Source organism: Hippichthys cyanospilos, chromosome 3, assembly GCF_059441005.1.
Source record: "Hippichthys cyanospilos isolate Australia breed blue-spotted pipefish chromosome 3, RoL_Hcya_1.0, whole genome shotgun sequence".
In the NCBI taxonomy this organism is placed as follows: domain Eukaryota; kingdom Metazoa; phylum Chordata; class Actinopteri; order Syngnathiformes; family Syngnathidae; genus Hippichthys; species Hippichthys cyanospilos.
In genome coordinates, this window is record NC_142371.1 from 5,074,643 (window position 1) to 5,084,012 (window position 9,370).

The 9,370-nt window shown below is 37.2% G+C and overlaps 1 long non-coding RNA gene across 2 annotated transcripts; it reads right to left on the reverse strand.

Moving 5' to 3' along the window:
- Window positions 1-700: 700 nt before the first annotated feature.
- Window positions 701-9,174, reverse strand: LOC148425571 (uncharacterized). Of its 2 annotated transcripts, none has more exons than XR_015865148.1 (4): window positions 8,682-9,174; window positions 3,536-3,622; window positions 3,114-3,248; window positions 701-2,593 (listed from the first exon to the last, which is right to left on the reverse strand). It is a non-coding gene; the product is annotated as an uncharacterized LOC148425571 (long non-coding RNA). The 2 variants fall into 2 exon arrangements; XR_015865147.1 differs by having other exon boundaries at window positions 3,450-3,622.
- Window positions 9,175-9,370: the final 196 nt, after the last annotated feature.

Below are 9,370 nucleotides of genomic sequence, written 5' to 3' on the forward strand. Positions count from 1 at the left end.
CACGTTATCGGTTGGTTTGACTTAATGCTTAGTAAGATCAACAACGACAGCTGGCAATTCAACTTTGGCCAACAGACACTTCCAGCGGACAGCGACTAATGTCGAGGCTGAACAACGGTAGAAGGTGAGTATCAAACTGAAGCTGAGTAGCCTTAGCTTTATTTTCCTCCGTGCTGCTAAATTCGGCACTAGGAATCCAATCCATTTAGATGGAATGATAGCATGATGACAAAGCACGACCGGCGACGTCGTCAGCCCGATGCAATTTGTATTGAGCCAGTTAGCATGCCATATAACAGTGAGTCATTTCTAAAATTGATGTTATTAAAGACATAAAATCTAAATTTAAAACATAAAATAAAAACATATCCTATAACTACAATGGACTCCGTCTTACGAGATGAATCCATTCTGCGGTTGGGCTCATAAGGCGAATTCACCATATGGCGGGCAATACAAACCTATGTGAAATAGCTAATGCATTTAGAACCCCAGGTAAAAAAATCTAAATTGTACATACATATTAAAAATTGGTACCAAAATAGTATAGTAAGTGCTACGTATATATAATAAACATGTATACAATCAGAAAACCATAAATAAAAAATATAGAAAGGATTTATTTACCTTTGAGTGGCACTTATTATGTCCATATTCCCTTGTAAGAGTAGCCTAGGCTAGGCTAGCTTCGTATTTTTTGATTATCTCCAGCTTGGTTTCCATATAAATTATCTTCTTACTTCTTGCTTTAACATCACTAGCAATCTTTGGACCTATGGCTAACCCCTTCAACTTTGAATCAAGCAGTAAAATGCACTATAAATATGGTTCTGTAACCACTCGCGATAGAACAAAGCTTTACCATTCCGCCGTTTTGAAACGAGTGAGGTCGACCAATAGCAGACCAGTATCTCTGTCATGTGACAGCAACAGAAAGCAAGTGCAATTACCTAAAAACGCCGGCAGATGGAGACAAAACCACACAAATACAGCCAACCCTTTTGGGGCATGACAGTTGTTTCTGTCGCAAAGCGAGGAAAATACCGTAAAGAGGGGACAAACTCAGTATTCCACATCGCAACATGAAAAAAACGTAAGCCAGTGGACCCAGGGGTCCACTGAATACATGCAGGATAGCGGCTCTCTGGGACCAGAGTTGTCTACCCCTGACCTATTGAAACAATTATGAGGAGGTGAAGAAACTGTAGGTAAATACAAAATGTCATGGGTTGTTATTGTGAAATATTGTTCAGACCGTCTTATTCTTACTCATTGTTGTGAGATATTGGTCGAGTAGTAGTTTGTTGTAACGCTGTTTGGACAAGACATCAAGTCTATGCGAACTTCCGAGTGCATGAATACCCAGCAGCTAACGAATCAACTTTTGAAGTTTTTAGACACCACTAGGTAAGGCATCACTACTCAATTGCATAATCACTGCACAAATGCTGAAATGATTAGCAAGCTTTATCTTCACTTTTGCTAACCTTTGTGCAAATATATGAAAAAATTAGCTTTCAGTGCACTCCACTGCTGAAGTTTTTTGTTTTTCTTTCATTTGACAGGTGCATGTTCAAGATGAATCCAGAAAATAGATCAAACATGGAACGGAAAGCCAACAAAAAACAAGTTGCAGTCAGTCCCAAGATGATCCCATGCTGACTGTTGAAAATGGGGACTACAAATGGAGAAGCTACATATTATATTGTACACTATAGTATTTTTATGATATCATTTATATTAATATTCATTTCCTTTCTTTTATTTTTCTTTTTTTTAGTTTTTTCTTTCATTTCCTTTTCAGTTGAATCTTATTTTTGTTCTAGTCATTTTAATGTAAATTCACTGCTCCATTGTCAATTTAATAAAAATGAGAATGAAAAAAATGTTTTGTCTTATTCTGATTAATTATGTCATTGAGTTTTTGACATGTTTTGAAAAATTTATCACGTTATTTTGTGTGTCATCTGTGATATTATCTCAAGAATTATACAACCCCATTCCATTAAATAATGTAATGAAAACCACCTAATAACAGAATGTTTCTGTAAATGTAAGCATTATTCCTCATAATAGAATGTTCACCATATTTAGAAGTTATTTAATAGTTTTTAAATGTGAAAGTGTTGTTAAATGTTAAAGTAACATGAACATGTTTGACTATAGGAAACATTTTTATGAGAAAGTAAATTTCTGTTACTTTACAGTATTTTGGCACCTCAGCTGCCAGAAGATTACTTTACTGTTTTTTAGAGCGCACCTAAACGTTTCAGTATGTTGGGTGATAACATCTTTTTAGTCTATCCCACTGAACTGATAAATTTCCCATTAAATGAAGCACATTTCAAAATATCAAGTTTATACTTTAGTCTATTTGTCACTTCATCTATGAATCCTGGATGCCTGGGACACATTGTTGCCTCTTCAGGTCCAATTTTGTCCATCCAGACGCCCATTTTCTTAGCCGCTGATCCTCATTAGGATCGTGGGCGTTCTGGAGCCGATCCCTGTTGTCTTGGAGCAGTAGGCGGGAGACACCCTGAACTGGTCAGCCAATTGCAGGGCACAGAGACGAATGACCATTCAAATTCACCTGAGGGCAAACTGAACTATGAGATGAACGTGCTAACTTCTCTGCAGAGATTAGGTTAGAGGTTAGAACACAGTAATTAAACTTTTTTTAATCTCTATGATTGAACGTATACGTTTATAGTGCTAATAATTGACATTGATTCAAATAAAGGAACAAATCAAAGTCGCAGAAAATCCCATACCCATTACAATCAGACTGCAGACTAGGAACCATGCCTATATTGATTACATTTGGTTTATAATTTATAAACAAAACAAAGCGGAAACTAGGGGAATGCAAAGGGGTCACGTCAAAGTGTAGCAAAGGCACAGAAAAACAATTTGCTAGTCAAACAATTGGTGCTTTGCATATAAAATAAATTTAGGTTAATATTGTGCGTCGCAGCTTCAGATGACTTCTGTTTGAAAGCTTCTCTGTTCACAGAAAATGCCCTATGAATGAACGGTTCCTTTTCAATTCCCTGTTTTGTATTTTTCCCTCATATTTCCAGTTTCCTCTTGTTTTGTTATTTTTGTCTCACCTCTGCACCCTCCTTATGTCTACCGCTTCAATGTCACCGTCCTCCCCATCCAGAGGCTCTGATGAATAAAATCATCAGTCACATGGTAGGCAGAGTTGAGCGTGGGGTCATTCCGCTCGGTGCCATATGGTCCATCTGTGATGTTCAGAAAAGTTTGTGATCCCTGCATTACTTTACAACAACTTCCTTATCCGCTTTATGATAGAATTACACACTTAAGTCACCATTGGTGTACTCCAAAAGATATCATGACAGGATTCATCGTGTGATGATCTCATAATGAAGAGAGTATTTGTGAGTCAGCGATAGAAAAGGATGACAAATTGTGACAATTACATTTTCCTTGAGTCCAAAAAGCTTTAGAGAGTGTTCTTTCTTCAAAGTAATTGCAACTTGCTGAAGAGATAAGCTTCTTCACTCACTATTTCCTCATTTACCGCTGTCGCGAGTGATAAATTATCACTCTGCTGCAATTTAGCACTCCCTGGGCATACGTGTATCGTATTTTCCTGTAAAGTGAAAATAAATGTCAATTTGATATATCACACAGAAATGTTCTTAACAACACAGCCAAATTTGAATGATTAAACAAGAATATAAAATGTGGTTTCAAACAATCGCAATCTTTGGATGTTTTCTGAAATGACCTTCAAAATCTTCAAACATGTACAATATTGTTAGAAACAAATTTCTGAGTTCTTTACACAGGCTGTTCAACTGCAGGGAACCTTGCTTTCTTTTATTATAAGGACATTTATTAGTCTGTGAAAGACAGTTTCTTGATGGTTTTCATCTAACTGGAGTGGAACAGTCAGCACTGTTTATCCATTTTGGCCAAAAATAACCAATGGGATTATTATAAGTACAGTATGTTTATTTTTAACCAAGGCACACTTTTGGAAGCAATGGGATAGATTTAATCACAAAGTATTTTCAGGCTTGTTTATTTTTGGAAGTTTCTTACACTCTTTTTGTTGGGTTAGTTTCCCAAACAGGATGAGGAGCGCCAGTGTAGGGCAATTATCACATCTGCGCAGTGGTGCATGATAGGCCACGGAGGGACTTTCACTTTCTTTGAATCTACTTCCTAGGTTTCTCCCAAGCATTCATCTGTTTGTTAAAGGGGAGATCAACCCTCAAAATGTTTATATAATAGATGGAATGATATAATATGTTCTATTTGGCCCCACTAGTGTAAACACAGAATTGCTATTACTATTAGATTTGTAGAATATGAATTAAGTTACAAAATCGCAGTCAATTTGCCATTTGCTGCAAGGTGCAGACTTGAGAAGGCATCCCAGTAGCCCAGGGCCACTGCCTATTGTGTTTTTAAAGGTATTCATTGTACATTCAAAATAATGGTTATCAAATTAATACTATACAAAATATTAACATTTTTTAAATATGAAAATGGCTGGCTGAATGATGAATATATATATATATATATATATATATATATATATATATATATATATATATATATATATATATATATATATATATTTTTTTTTTTTTTTTTTTTTTTTTTTTAACTTACCCTAAACAGGATTATACAGAATATACTTCAATTTCTACAATGTTGTGGAGTGTTTGGGTCTGACCAAGGAAGCTAAATATTTTAGATTTGATACAGATATAGGTGATTTAGGATTTTAACTTTGAAAAACAAAGTGGGATAACACTATTTTTTGTTTTGTTTGCAAAAAATAAAATTAAAAAAAAGCTAATTCATGGTCATCTATGATGTACAATTTGGTCCAATATAAAAAAAAATGTTAAAATGTTTGACAATGCAGGCGCAGTTGGATTGTATAAACTGAATTGTTCAACCTTAGTGGATATTTTTCCACATCCATCCTACAGCATGTTGCCAGAAATCTTCACAGCTTGACTAATATTTGTGAGTGCGTCTGTAAGCAAGGTATTAATACGAGAGGGATGAGAGTTTGGGATTCGCTACACATGCTGTTGGGAATTTGCGGCCAAGGAGTTCAATCTTCATCCCTTCAGATGGATGGATTTCAGCTTCATGGTCAGTGATTTATGTTGGTGGCTTTTGGCAAACTCCCAGGGGGCTGTCATGTGGGCTTCACTGAGAAATACCTTCCATCTGGTCACTCCGCCATGAAATGCTGCTGCACTGACTCTTGTCCTTCACTAACGTCCCTTCATGTGAATGATGGAACTTTGGTGGCTCTTGTGGTTCAAATACTACCCAGGGCACCGCACTGATCAATGGTAACATCTATGGACATGCATATACACGTGCGCACACACTCAGTTGCAGTGTTAATAACAAGCAACAGGTTAATATGAGGGCCTGAAGTGACCGCAGCCTTGTGATTACTGTGACTGGTTATTAGTCACTTTGTCATCTGCAGCATACACTGTCATTCCCTGAGCGCTGCCCACTTGAGGTCATATGTTGGATGATCCCACTGGGAATTGTGATGGTGGAGACATGTTTGGTCATGACAACACATATAATATTGACTTTCACGTGTTTTGGTGTAACAGGTTAGGTGAGAATGTTATCTTTTATTTTGTTTGGCTTTGGACTGAAACATCTTAGCCAGGAGACAATCCAAGACATTTTGTCTTGTGGGTCCAGCTATTGATCTAACCATGAGACACATAGTATGTCGATAATTTACTACAGCAACACACAGTTTAAAATGGGATAGGGATGAAGGTGTTCAAACGAAAACAGAAAATGGCATGGCCGAAAACCGAAACATCGATAAAACAAAAATGTTTCAAAACCTCGCCTCACGTCTTTGGAAACGGACTATAAGATCGCAAGCGGTGTCATGCGCGGGTCTGTAAGTGATTATGAAAATGAAATAAAATTGCTTACTGGGGCTTTGAACATTATTATGGTTAAGTGCTTTAAAGCCTGTTTAAAGGTGACTCATTTAATTCTTTCAGGGCCATTGACGAGAATTTCCATCATGTAAAATACTTAGGTTGTGTGCCAGTGACAAGAATTCTTATCAAATATTCATGTGTTTTTTTTTTTAAGGTATAGCTAGATAACACTCGTGGCCAGCGCTCCCCTAAATATTTTGCCAATCGAGCGCTGTTGTAATGTAGTAGTATACATATGCAAACTTTTATTTTGCCGTCAAAAACACATCTTCACTGTTTTTGTTCATGTTTTATTGAAGGGAAGAACTTGAGAAGTTTTGGATGCTACTAAAAAAAAAAATACTCGAGTCAAAGTCACTGTTGTACAGAACACATCTTTTCACAAAAATGCTAATTTTCTCCTTTTGCCCAAAATATCTTGGTGTCACTCAAATGACCCATTTTCAAACAATGATTACTAAAGAACGGAATGTCAACATTGTCATACAATATTCTGTCTGCCTTGAAAGGTACATCAAAATGCTTGAAATTGGCTGGCACTCTCGGGGTTGCCTTTTCAGAAAACGCTTGGCACTGAAAGAGTTCATGTGCTCCAGGTTTACTGTGGCAAATACTTTTATAATTACATATTAAAAAGGCAGGTTTGTTTTTATTTTGATTAAGTGACTGGATGGATCATTCATCAAGTAAAATCTCATTGCAAGTAGGTAAAATCCATCCATCCAAAGCCCACATCATTTAGTCATTGGCAAGTATTAACATTTAATGCATGGAGTGACTTTTTGTCTGAGTTTGAATGCACCGCATACATACACATACATAGTTAGCAACTAGCGCCAACGCTGCAGACTTCATACGACGCCAACGTAATTCATGAGCTGTTTCTTAAAGTCCTTAATCAGCGACTGAATATGCTTTTTTGTTGTGGTTGTGTGTTGATGTTGGTTGCTCTGTGATGTGACGGCAATAAAAACTAAGTCGCGAGGACTCAAGCTAGCCAATCTGCTAACACAGTTACGAAGAACAACAGCTATTGCATTGTCGTTTATGTATTATTTGCTATGTTTATTATGAAGTAGGCCTTTTCAATATGCAGTTGGCATGTGATGTGAGGCGGTTCGTGTTCCACGCAAGATCATTTTTGGCTCGCACGAGAAAGAAGTGGAATCTCGACAGTGCTCTCTGCTCAACCCATCGAAAAGCAGTAATTGCCTGGGAAGCAAAGCCCCTCTCCTTGTCATGTGAGTTCATCAAAAATTCATTGACACATTTCTGGTTTTTGGGTCTTCACAACATTTGTTTTCAGACATATTGTTTCGGCAAAAACAAAATGGCTAAAAATTTTCAGTGTCTGGAAATTCAGTTCCTCCCTAGAATGGGAAAAATATGATTGACAAATGCATGGATGATCTATGACCTACAAATATCGACATTATAATCATTTGCATCCAGTCACTGAATTCTTCATGATAGCTTCATCTAGGTCCATCTCAAATCATCCAACCAAATCCTAACACTGCTGATTGTAAATAATGCACAGGTGCCCTGGCAGCAAAAAGCATTGGGCTATATTTCAAATCATTTGGAAGACTCGTCTGCAAATATGCCATGCTGCTGAATAAACTGGCAGCAAACTTTAGTTTCGACTACAGCTACAAGAGCCAGTGGTACATTTTGCATTGGCTTTTATTCATATCAAAATCTGTCCAACTGTAGCATCAGTAGAAGATCGAAACATATCTTGAATGGACTGAGTAATCAATGGTCTCAAACTCACGTAAACCCAACACTGCCAATAACCTCTTTTCCACTGCCCGCTAAAGCCTGGATTTATCCACCTTAGTTAAATGACACTGTTCTGTATAAACGCATGTGACACCTATTGCCAAAATTCCGCCTTTGGCAATGGTACCAGAGCCACAACAGAGGGAGTATTGCACTGGGCATAAAGTCGAGTAACTACATAGCAGCAATCAAGCCAAATTAGAACATGTTCTCTCCCTTATGATCAAAGTCGGCAAAGGTCTGAGGCTCACATATCCGAACTGAGTATTGTGTTGTTTGGGTGAGGTTGAGAGTGTTTTGTTCTCCCAATCTGCTCAGAAATCAACAATGTTAAACCTGTTCATTTTGAATCTTACATCCTTATTTGTGGTCAACACTCAAATTGGTCAATGACAGTCTTTAGCAACATTAAAGAATCTGACGAATTTGAGAACAAGGAATGGACAATTCTGAAATTGGACTGGATTGTTGGCATGTAAAGAAATGCCATTATGTGAATTATAATACCCGATTGTGATGAAACCATTGTCCTTGCAAAAAGAAATGTAAACTTCAACATTAAACTTTAAACAACTTGGATGCTGGTACTGATGTGATCTGTATTTGTGTGAACGCAGAGAAAAATACACTAAACTAATATTTTAAGCCAGCATGACTACAACAGATGACTACAACAAGGTTTTGAGTGATGCAATGCAACAGCTTCCATTAACGTGTTTGGGTGAGGTTCCAAAAAAATTTTAAAAACTGTTTGTCTTTAACAAAAAATTTAAAATATATCAATTTTCCTTGAATGCGAACAAAATTTGAACGTTTTTAATCAGCTAATTTAACTATATTATACTGAAATAAATCCAACAAATTGATCAGCAACTAACTCTGGATCACAATAATTAAAACATGTTAACCAACCTTCTGAAGTCCTTTGTAGTCCCCATCTGCCTTTGCAATTGTTGTAAAAAGCACTGCTGTACTTTTTAGGAATATAGGTACTATCAAACCTGTCTAGTTCACTCATAATGTCCTTTTCATCAAAGTGATACAGTATTTGAATCCACTTGTTGACTGAAACCCCTCACCTGCTACTAGCATGGCTGCATACGATTACGAGCTCCGTCACGTGACATCCGGAGTCCGTGACAATGAGAGCACTGCTACTTATAGAAGTATTACTGCAGTTGAATTTATCTGGTTTAGGAAAAATAAATAAATGAGTGAAAAGGACAACGAATTGGGGTCACCTAACATTCAAAGAGATGTTGAGCAGGTGGCATTTGTGCTTGCCCGGAGCCTGTGCCGCAGATAGAATGAGAAGTGGACACTCACCAATCAGTCACAGGGCACATCAAAACGAGATTTTCTGAATGACACTGCCATCTGCTGGTAGCTTTTTGCTACTGCGGTTCACGCCTTCCATTTTGTGCGATTTAATATTGTATAGGGTTCTTTAATGAGGTAAATGTCTCATGGGTGCAACATCATGTTAATACAATGTGAAAGTCATCATTTACTACGTTTGAACGATATATCAATGTCACTAAAGTCAACACAAGATTATATGTGGACAGCACTGCGGCTACTAAATCAATAACCGATGTTTA